This window comes from Sinohyriopsis cumingii, chromosome 15 (genome assembly GCF_028554795.1).
Source record: "Sinohyriopsis cumingii isolate HCF-2022 chromosome 15, ASM2855479v2, whole genome shotgun sequence".
Taxonomy (NCBI): domain Eukaryota; kingdom Metazoa; phylum Mollusca; class Bivalvia; order Unionida; family Unionidae; genus Sinohyriopsis; species Sinohyriopsis cumingii.
This window is the reverse complement of record NC_142975.1, coordinates 66,271,545-66,284,067: the sequence shown is the minus strand read 5'-3', so window position 1 is coordinate 66,284,067 and position 12,523 is coordinate 66,271,545. Positions and strand designations below refer to the sequence as shown.

General features: G+C 33.2%; 1 long non-coding RNA gene across 1 annotated transcript; it reads right to left on the bottom strand.

Annotated features, from left to right (window-relative positions):
• Positions 1-387: 387 nt before the first annotated feature.
• On the bottom strand, positions 388-5,423 carry LOC149781972 (uncharacterized). Its single transcript, XR_016414547.1, has 3 exons — positions 3,760-5,423; positions 2,476-2,716; positions 388-971 (listed from the first exon to the last, which is right to left on the bottom strand). It is a non-coding gene; the product is annotated as an uncharacterized LOC149781972 (long non-coding RNA).
• Between the last annotated feature and the right edge of the window lie 7,100 nt (positions 5,424-12,523).

Here is a 12,523-nt window from a genome sequence, read left to right as displayed (position 1 = left end):
TCATGAAATCAAGCACTTCTTGGATTTTACACTTGGATGGTGTTCTGGTAACTGGTCTACAACTCTTTGGTTTCTGAATCCTAGGGTCTAGCTTACGTGTATTTGACTAATATGATTCTCCCACTTTACAAATACTATCATACAATACTATAAAGTATTAGTCATCTTACAAACTTATTTGTCTTCCAAAGATTTTGACTTTTCAAACTGACACACAATACTATAAAGCTAATGTTATATCGCTAAAGCTAAATATTGTTTCCGTTCGTATTTTAAAATATCGAATTCTTTAAGCACGCTTGAAACTTCAAAGCAAACCTCTCTTTTTTGGTTTCAAATAAAGACCATATATAAGATAGTACGTGTTTTATGGATTGATTCCCAAGATTTAAATATTTAATTTTCGTCTCTACTTATGTGTTATAACTACAACAACATATATGTTTATCGCAAGCATTTAACCGAACAGAAGATTGGAGTATATCGACAGCGAACGTCATGCTTCAATTGATGTAAACATCGACAAAGACAGGTTTAAGAATAACTTAAACGATAATGATACAGAAATAGATTCTTTGTATGAAACGATTACTTTAAAGAGGAAGTTATAACCATCAACAAGAAAACTTGAGATGTTTGGCATAGAGTAAAAAAAGAAACTATACACCGATAAGAATATAAGTTCACATTAGAGAGCATCCACACTTTCAAACTGATCAGTGTATATAATATACATTGTAAATTCTTCCGTTACGGAACCGAATAACTAGATGTCGACCATAAAATATCACTGGCAATAATTGTATGCATACGAAATAAAACATATGGTTTCTTTAGACTAGAGTATTTTCACCATAAAAAAATATCGACTGATTGACGTCATTTGCAACAGAAACCATTTGAATCGGATCTTGCATTGCCCTGTCATTTCGTCAGCATTCTGGGGCTGGAGTTTTGATCGTTTTCAGCCTCTGTAAAAAATATATATAAGTATTTATTAGTGATATAGTTACATACACTTCACATTATTTAATCAAAATATACCTTATCGCGTAATTCTCAATTATAAATGTAAGGCAAGTGATATCTGAATTTTGTCAGCGGCGAATCGAGATAAATTTGTGTATTCGTACTTGGATTTGCTGAGAAAGACAATTTCGACACCTTGAAGCCCTGTACGACACGTTCATAGGCTCAAACACATACACGTAGGAACATGGAACAAACTATGGAGATTTCTCCATCTGAATGAACATAATTGGATGATAGCAAGACATAAAACGTTTGGATAACTGTGGTATTTCAGATAAGAAGTCTCTAAAATGCGATGCACACATCCAGTAAGAGAGTTTGGGAGATACATTCAGTACGTACATTTTAACAAACAATCCAACTTATATATAATGCAGTTTTTATTTACGAAGCCTACTATTGCGGGTAAAGACTTCGAGCTTCTAGATGGCAATGGGTTGAAGTCATTGACAAACCATTTAATTAAAAACGTTATCATTTTATAGACAGATCTGGAAGCATATCCTGATTTAAGTCATTTTGATTTTAACTTGAGGGCTTTCATCGGAGAACAACCATTTCATAAGTAGACATTTGCAATGAAGCAAAATACGGGGTACATTATTCTAGAGTAATTGTTTAAAAATGGTATCACAATTTGCATTGACGTGACGAGAAAAAAGATGATTACTAATGCCATAGTTTAGTATTAATTCGAGATTAACAGAAATAGCTTGGGTTTCCTTATTGCATTTGTCTAAATGAATGTATCGTAAATGATTTGATGATCACCGATCTAAAGACGTAGAACATTAGATTCCACTGCACACAATGCAGCTTTATTTACCTGTTTCGCAACCAGAAATTCGCCGTGAGGGTATTAAAAGACGCAAACGAAAGATGTTTTTTCAACGCTTGTTCGTACAATGCAAACATTTAAAGAAACATAAAACTGATAAGCATTTAAGACTTTTTTATTGCCATTCTAATGAACACGACTTAAATCTATTTGGTTGTATATGACTCTAATGATTACATAAACCTCGTATTTCCCACTCATGTCAAAAATAAGACTGTCTTCGTTTGTCGCTGTACATTCTAAATGGCATTCACAGGACTTCCAATATATAGATGTCTTACAATAAAATATCAGTCCCCAAAAACAACGATGTAATTAGCGTTTACAAATAGTTAAATGGAGAAGTAATGCTTATTCATTTCCATGGTAACTTAAGTTCAGTTCTGTATGTATCCTCAAAACATATAGGTCGGCAATATTCTTTATCTTACTCAAACATACGCACGCGAATACGAACGCACACAAAATAAGCCTACAAGTAATAAGTAATAATACATATTGTTCAGTATGGTCACTAAACACATGCATTATTTGCTTGATATGTTTTGTTCACTGCAAAACGCAATTAAGAAATATCGTAAGATTTTTTCAAGCTTAAAACTTACGATTAAGTGAGTAAACTTCCGTTGTTTCGTCAAACGGGGGTCACGAGTGTCACACTGCAGTCTCCAGCTGTGGCAATTAAATATATTCCATGCAATACTTGAAAATCGAACACAGGGTTTAAACCAGAACCGTCCCAGTTCGAATTGTATCCTTCTAATGTTGGTGTTCCTTTGTTGAATGCCAGTCCAGGTTAATCCTGCATTACCAGCCCATCATCTTGTGTGCATCATGTTGACTAAACTAATGAGGATAAAATATACATTAGTAATTTATCTCTGTGACTTGTTTTCGCACAAAATATTCATACGTCGATGTTGATACTGAATGGTTATAGCGGCACTTCTCCTAAGGAAACTCTGAGGCAACCGACCAGTGTTGGGCTGAGAAAATATCAAACATGCGACGACGCGCATATCACGATTGCTACGCTCTACCAGTGGAAATACAACGGCTCCACATTCATACAGTAAGTATATATGTGATCATGGGACATGCAAAACGTTCTTTAAAATGGTTGTTTAAACACTGTGAAATCGTTTTTTCATTGACGAATTCTTAGCACTCACTGTTATATATTTTAGATATTTTAAGAAGGCTGTGGTAGGTATAAAACAATGCAAATGCATCTAATCTATTTTGATCAATGTTGTACCCTTTTCGATTAGTCCGTCAACCGCTATCGAAAACGGAGTTGTCTAAAGAAATCTTATGTTGCCCTGCATTTTCAAGATATGAAGTTTCTAAAACTGTAGGACAAATGACCCATTGCATTCGTTATTTTCAATTCAATATATTTTATATTCAATGTTCCTTTACTGTTCAAAATGTTGGCTCAAGTTCATGACACTACTGATTTTGACGTATTTTAATAACGCTGTCGCAAGTATTCTTTGTGACACGCATACAGGAACTCATTAGTACAGTTAGCATTCTTGAAATACAAAATAAAATAGTAGTAAAATGCAGAGAAAGACGTTAAAACAATGATGAAAATCCGGTCTTACTCGTAATAAGAATAAACTCGAAATAAAACTTTTAAATTACCTAGCAATATCAGCCCACATAACTGACGGTAGCAAAAGACTCGAAAGAGTTGGCATAATCAAATTTTCAAACAAAGAAAATGCATATCACGATTAATCTGTATCTCATCATGGCCAAAACTGTACCTGTTTTGATTGTCACATTATTATTATTATTATTATTATTATTGATGATGATGATGAAGGTTCTGGTGGTAGTGTTAGAAAAAGAACTAAGCAAATTACCATATGTTAACTTACATGTCGATCCCGCAGTAGAACAAAGAAGTAACTTTCAGCTTCAAAATCACGTGTAGTCCTCAGGCTTAGAACTTTAAGTTCTTTTCCATACATCCAGTGCTGCTAGGAACATAGCTATCATGCATCTCAGGCAATAATAATAATAATAATAATAATAATAATAATAAAATAATAATAATAATAATAATAATAATACGAATTCTTCATAGCGACAACAGAAACAATGTTACAATTACTACCCCCCACTATTATAGCAAGAATATCAACGTTTGATGACTATGTCCTTATTGTTTCCAAAAAAATTAGTACATTTGTTTAAACAATTTTCGCTTTCTTTGCTTGCTTGTTGTCTTTTAAGTTTTGTTTTCTGGGGGTGGGGGAGTTGGCAAATTATACATATATTTCTGAAAATATAACATATGGGAAGATATTCTCCAAACCATGTATTAATGAAGCAGGTCAGTATGTGTAAAGGACCGAACGTCCTTGATTCAGATATGAATTAAAAGTTTAGTTCTGGTCGTTATTGTTCTAAATTTACAGGCAACAAAGCTCGATTCTAAGTCAATAAACATGCATGTACGTGCAAAAATATACGCGTCAATTACTTAAGAAAATTATTTTTCATTATTTCTGCAATATCTGTATGTTCTATGCTTAATTAATTCAATCGGAGTACATACTAAATATTTATCTTTTCAATACATTTGAATGGCAACAATATTTCAGGACTTGATACGAGTATCGAAAGAGCGAATGCTGGTGGAAAGTGGCATTTTTAAGAATTAAGAATGGCCTTAATTTTGGTAGAAGATTCTTCTTTAATTAATATTATATATCCCCAATTGTCGACTTATCTTAATCTATAGACGTAAATTATGACAACTAATCTCCTTCAATCTGTCTGCCGTGTTATTAGTTTTACAATTATTGGTTCAGCTCAGATAATTCGTTATTTGACAAACGAACTCAATGTCGATTTGTATGTTCTTTCACGTGAAATGACACTGGGTTTCGTCCTTGAAATATGAAATGCTATGCATTTCCAGATCACTTGTCGTCAGGTCCTAGAAGCACCATACATACCAGCAGCATAGATGGCAGCTTGGAGATTGTGCTCATGCATGGAACATATAATTTAATTTTAATAGTAAATCTGTGAGTTGTGCATTATATTACGATGAATTCATATGGCCACCTTAAAGTTTTAGGCCGGCTACTACTAGCTCTGCTGAAGATGAGGGTCATAATCTATGTTAATACAAATATGATTTACTTCTTTGAATTGTGAAAAGGGAACGATTGTTTTCACATTTTTACTTTCTAAAGTATGACATAAATACATCATACTTAATTGTGTACACTTATTTAGGTGCCAAATGTACTTACTCATTTTAAACTTATCAAAATTCATATCAAGGTAAATCAAAGCAAAATTAGCTGATTCTGTATTTTTCAACCGTACATAGGCATATTATTTCCACATACTATCTGTGGTTGAATGCTGTCTACTTCATAGTTTATCTCAGTTGTGTCAATCTTACGAACATTGATCGGTATTTTTGTACTGTACCTACTGTAATTAGTAAGTAAATATGCAGAACATTTTACGACCAACTTCTTGCAGTGGGGACGTCTTACTTTAATCGGTTTTGTCTGCTCACTATGAGAATATAGTTAACAGGATTGCACAAATGCCATTATATATATATATATATATATATATATATATATATATATATATATATATATATATAGAGAGAGAGAGAGAGAGAGAGAGAGAGAGAGAGAGAGAGAGATTTTAAAGCGTAAGGAGGTGATCAGGCATTCGCCCATTTAAGTAACTCTTTTTCAGTTTTTACATTTGTATCCTTAAACTTTCTTTACAACATATAGTTTCGACAAATATATATATATATATATATATATAACACATGATGATGAGGAGAAATTTCTTCAATGGCGAATACTCACGTTAGCAGGCATATTTGAATACATACGTAGATAATCCGATTAAATTTTCATGCCTTTTTAGCTATTTTCAAAATGTTAATGGTTTTTCAACTTTTCAAATTTAGATTGCCCAGTCTGCTATGGGAGCATGCGTAGTTTAAAAACACATTTTTGTTACCACTTTCATTTGTTCTGCTGCCCCGTTGTATGTGTTGAGTATGTAAACTAATTAGTCATGGGGAGGTGACGTTATATACTTGAATACTCTGCAGTATGCAGTTTCAATATCTGAATGCGTGGACATTAACTTTTAGAATGACCGTTTAAATTCTTGAAGCACCTCCCAAAGCACAAACAAGACAATGTTTATACCATATTAAACCTTAACTGTGAGGTAGAAAATGAACTCGCTCATGATTAGACCGGATGTAGCCTTAAAAATTCACTACATGACATTAACAGTAAACAATCGCGATTGCACACGCTGTTTCAGTACATGTTTTTGAAAAAATAAGTTTACGTGATATTTGGCACATAATGAATGAGCAATAAGAAGAGACTTTCAAACGTCTGTCTTAGACTCTCCCAATGTCTTTCGGCGAACAGTTCCTATCACACACACACATTCCACAGCCGACTAATAAGAATTCATCATCAATCGGTCTCAAGATAACCCGTGGATCACTGCATTAGATTCTTACTTAGGCCAGTTTGTAAATCAACTCCCTACTGGAACAACATTCTTTAATAACACCTACGTTCCAACAAAACCAAGATTATACTGCGACCCACCCATCACTGCGCACCACACCCTTTGTTCATTGCACTATCGACGTTAACGTTTAGGATGGGTCATGAACTAGAAGACTGATTACTAGAATCCTTCGACTTTCGCTTTTGAATTTATGTTTAAAGAATACAATTAATATGGACAAGGGTTTCCTATGGTTAGGAAATGCATCTCAGAATGTAACGAGCGAATACAGTGCAAAAGGCCTCTTAAGTTTAAGAAGAATTAACTAATCTATTGACCCACTCAGACACTTTATATTCGAGGACATCCAATGATGAAGAAATTATACACGATGTACACCTTACTAGTTAAGTATAACCGTGAACTCGACTATCAAGATGTCTAGCTGGTACTAAAGTTGTTTCATGCATCAAAAGGATTGGTTGGTAACTTTGTGACGTCGATTAAATCATAAAACTATTAATCTGTATCCACTCTTAGAACGTAATCTCTGTGCATGATGTTGGGTAATGATTTTGATAAGAACATTTTAAATAATTGTTCAAAATTCAAATGATTGATGTGTTCTACAGAATAATGAGCCTATCGCTACGCAATACTTGCATTTTTTTCAGAAGAAAAATAGTAAAGTTCAGTACTGTCTCTAAAAAGTTATGATTTGCAGGAAAGGTTAACTGAATAGTCGCGAAAAAGTGTGCTAACAAAGTGTTAATCAAGAACAAGGAATTATTATAAATTCTAGAGTTGAATACATCGAAACTACGCATGAGTATAGTTTAATTGTAAGGGTAAATTATTTTCTTTTCGTAAATTGGGCAACAATGTAGTATCGTTGCAAATGTATCATCAATTCAACTTTATGATTTACAGTTTGCACATTTTGTCTATATCTGTTTCTTGGGTTTGTCAAATGATGATTTATCATTTTAATGCATTTTCCTTAAGGCACTTAATACCAATTTAAATTTTGTTTGATCTTTATCCTCTTGCAATCGTTATAGACTGGCTAAAATGTTATACATTTATACATTTGTAGAATGTATGTACACTGTTAATGTTATTAATCGTTTACTTTACGTTTCTAAACCTACTATAAAAATCATTTACTTCTGCGTTTGATTTTATTAGTAAGTTTACTATACGTGATGTCCATACGAGTTAATGAAGAGCCCGTTGACACGAGTACATACAATCTCTTCGTGGATGCGAGAAATGAAATCGAGAAAACCGATTGGTCGAGGAATATGACTTGCTATATAAAATCATATAATTGCCAAGAAGAAAGACTTGCTATGTCACTACATTAAATTAGAAGTCAACAATGACGGTTTAATTAGAAAACTGCAGTATTGTCTTCACTAAATGAATTTCCAAACAAATGACCAATCGAGACAGCATTTGGCAATCAATTGACAAAACTTGCCTTGCTTGTTAGTAACTTATAATCTATTTTGGAATGTAAATACAGCCTTCCATCTATCACTGCCAAATCTGAGAGTAGAAAACACTATCGAGCAGATTTGAGTAGGTGGCCAACTAGCCATAGTTTATTGGTAAGCAATAAAAGCCAGACCACATCCAATAATAATTTTTGTTGTTGTTGTTGTGGGGTGTAACGCCATCTTTCAGCACATAATAGGCTATACATGGCGGCCAGTATTAATGGTGGAGGAAGAACCCGGGAAAACCCCGGAAAGAACCACCGACACACCAGAAGCCAATACTAATAATAATAATCGTCATCATCAACATCATCATTACCATTGTGCGATTTTTACATTGTGACCTGATAAAAGTATCCATGTTCCACACCTAAAACTTCATTTGCCGTAAGCTATCTATACCTCTCACGGTATCTTCTTTTAAATTAAGTTTATTGTCATGAACACATCATCTTCAGAGCATGCAAACGAATCATCGGATGGCAGGTCATTCTTCAGCCCCAGCTTCACTCATCTTGATACGAATTTATAAAATCAAAACTTCTAACAATATGATTGTAAAGTGCAGGATATTCATGGGGCAATAATAAAGAGTTGGAATAACATGACGTAATATATATATATATATATATATATATATATATATATATATATATATATATATATATATATATATATATATATATATATATATAAAGCTCCCAAACAAGATTATTCTGCCAAAGTATACACTTGCCGAGAAAAAAAAAACTGACCCGCAGCAGCTACCCGTACCCATATATAGAAGCAATGTATGGCCTTTATAAGGCATGAAATGGTTCCTGTCGATGTTGCAATTAAATAAAATAAAACATATTTCAAAACCCAATAAAGCCTTTATGGTTCATACGGCTATTTCCAGACAGCTTTGACCATTGTCAGTAAAGCAGGACATACTAAGATAGCATCATGCAATATCATAATTCTGATTTTCTCTTTAATTTGTTTCCTTAAATAGTCAAATATATGTTTACATTAATCATTAAGTAAAAGTGATAATAGCTAATATTAAAGTTATGTATTTTATTCATCTCATTTTAAATTATATTTATTATTCTTGTAAAAACGATTATTTTCTATGATAGTTGTAAGTTGATGACTCATTTCATATTATTGCTATAACTTGATGTTAAAATACTTTTGCTGTATAAAAAAGGTCACCATCATTAGATAAAACACATTTGAATACTTTACCTAGCTTGAAAACACATTCAAATAAATACAGGTAATTCTAAACACGATGGTTAGACACAAGTCTGCTTAAACCCACCTTGATGTCCAGTAGTTGTTCACACCTCGGAACTAAAAATAAAACACTACAGCTATGTCTCTGAACAGTGGAGCACCACCAACTAGCAGGATCGATAAAGGGCGGTGAAAAACAAAACCTGTGAAGAGCCAAATTAAACGAATACAAATGCGCAATATTTCGATAATGGAAAGTGTTAAATCAAATGTCTGCTAAAACTCGTATACAAGGTATATAGCTAGTCTCTAAAATGTAATGGAAAGTAATAATTCAAGCTGTCTAAGGAAGACAAACCAATGTGCAAAAGCAGACGAAGTATCTTCGGAAACTTTTGTTTGAATGAATTGTAGTAACGTCCTATTCTCAGTCAAAATCAGCATCAGGTCTGACACAAATTAATGGAAAGTAGTAATAATAAATAAATCATAAGGTATTTATTAAGAAACATTCATTAGCTCGAACATAGATACCAACAAACAATTCAGTTTACCTTTCCCGATGACTTGATTCCTTTGATGAGGCAAGCGAGTAGAGTATTCCAGAAGTGGAGAAGACATATCAAGTTTCCACAGGGGGTCAGCCATATCCTTAGACTGTATGTTTGGGACATTTATGATGCATTCTTTACTGAGAGGAGATAAAAAAGCAATAGGCATATGGAATATTGTGTGTCTAAATATATTCTGAAAATTACAAATATTTTATAATATTTTGCAACGTCTTTGAAATATAAGAATTTTCATCCTTACATGACATATATATATATATATATATATATATATATATATATATATATATATATATATATATATATATATATATATATATATATATATGCGTTTGTGTGTGCAAAAGAGAGTGTGCTCACAGACTGTGAATACTGCATTTGAGCGTGTGCTAATTACATGGTCAATGCAATGCTTACTGCACGACCTTGGAAGTACCGTATATCCATCCGACAAATGGAGTTCATATTTTTACATACAAATGCAGTAATCTTTATATTATATTCTCATTTTCTTTTTCTCCCTAATGTTTAATTATATTAACAAAATACACTACAAGAAACAAGGTAACTGAATGCATGCCGTATTCCAAACTAAATACAGAAGTGCCGACTCATCATTACACAACAACAACATTATTACTGCGCACATAACTCCGCCCAGATAAATTTGAACTTATTCGCGCGCTCGACATAGCTTTCGAAAGAAAATGGCGTGTCTAGTTAAAATTGAAATTTGGAGTCATATTGTGAATGAATGCTCATAGCAACAACTTTTTTTCCTTTCGATATGGAATGAATAGATTTTGGTATTGTATTCGTGATTATGGACTGGAATTATATGTGACAATTCCACATGAAATACATTGGATTGAAGAAGCTAGGGAAATGCGTGTTGACATCTGCAAATGTGTTTCTGTTTCTGTCACTGAATTCTTTAAATCATCATGTAGGAAAATATGAAGTCTTTCAATTCCAATTATCAAATAGACGCTGTAGAATTTAATGCTTATTTAATTTGAGTACAATACGGAGAATGTAATTGCACTTATCATCGAAATTACAGTACAAGTTCGTAACGTGTAATCAAGATTGAGAATCTATGACATGGCTCATGTAATTCAGATTTGCAGAACTAAGAAAGTACATTTTGAGGAAATTCAGTATGTAAAACTGTAAGTATATATTTTGCCATTCTTATTATCAGCTAAAGACAGTTTCTCCCTTGTTACTTGTATGTTATTTGTAAGAACCCTTTCTGGCGTCAACTGTACAGCAAGCCTAAATCCGAAACATTGTATCAAAAAAGTTAACACGCAACGCGGAATGTGCCAAAGCAACTGTTATGTGGCCGTCCACGCAACATCTGCTTTACTTCACTCAGAAACAACAACCAAAACATAAAGCGCCTATTACGCGAGTGTACAGGATTTGTTTACAAATCAAAAGTGCTGGTTTCTGCGTCTATAGTTTGTTTACAATAGAAACTAGTTCCTTTATGCAGGTGAATGCAATATGAAGGTGTGCAATATCGTAACATATTGAACTTTTCTGACAATGGAATGTTTACGGAGAAGAATGTGAACATATAATAATGTTCGTGACGTTGCACATATGTTTATAATGCATGTACTTGCTTAATGTATATCGATCATTGGTTTTCCAAAACGTTCCTGAAATCACTAACTATGCATAGAAAAGCACTCTCACTGTATTTGGCCATACACCCATGGTTAAAGAGCATTTAGAAAACGATGTATCCTTTTGAATTTGGGTCATATGTGGTCGAGGAATATCGAATAAGAAGTATGATATTTTACCATACCTGATGCTTGTAGTTGAATTGCATGGGAAAACATGGGGTCATTTGTACAAATATTCGGGATGCCTTTGACATAATGCATGTGCACAACAGGATTACATGACGTCATTTGCGTCTGCACCCCATTCCCCACCAATACATGGGGTCATTTTCATATATATTTGATAACTTTATGAATGAATTTTAACTAAAAGGATTCCAATAGTGAATAGTTTTATTTAATATTAGTAACGGAGACTTTATGGTCTATTAGATCAGTTTAATTTGTACCCTAAACAGACATTAATACGAGAATTGTTCAAAAGTATTTATAGGTTTAGTTATGACGTCTACACAGAAAGGATTAGTCGATTTGCATGAAGTTAGAAGAATGTAAAGCCAGGTGTTTCGCATTCAAATTCGTTGAAAATATATCACACTGTCTTATAAAGCTCTGTTAAATTATTTTCTTGTTAGTGACGTGGGCCAGGTTTTAAAACTATACAACATGTGGATGGCACAATAGTTGCAATGTTAATATCAATATTGGCATACAAAACCCAATTATTTTTCAAAAGAACATAGCAAACATTTACGAATATGGGATACAAGAAGCAAATTGTTTGCTGGAAAACCGTAAGATACTACGAACAGAGGAATAATTATAACATTACACCATCTTCTCGGCAAGAAAAGCAATGAAAATGATCCCATGAGTTCGTGTCCATTCCTCCACTATACATTCGTCTAATCTATGTTCCTTTGCCAGTAATCGATTAGCTAATCAGGTATTTCGTAAGTCCGGTCTCTTTTTATTAAAGGAATGAAGTTTCCTCTGAATACACAAATATGGGGAATATAGATAAAAAGAGCATGTCTAAAATAACGAGTTTGGTAGGTTAATTTTTTTTCTTTACCTATGATCGTTACAGCGACACTATGCTGTTTTCGTTTCCTATGGCTTAATGAGTTAGTTATGAGTCCAGTATTTGATCACATTACATTGATAATGAATGGTCAC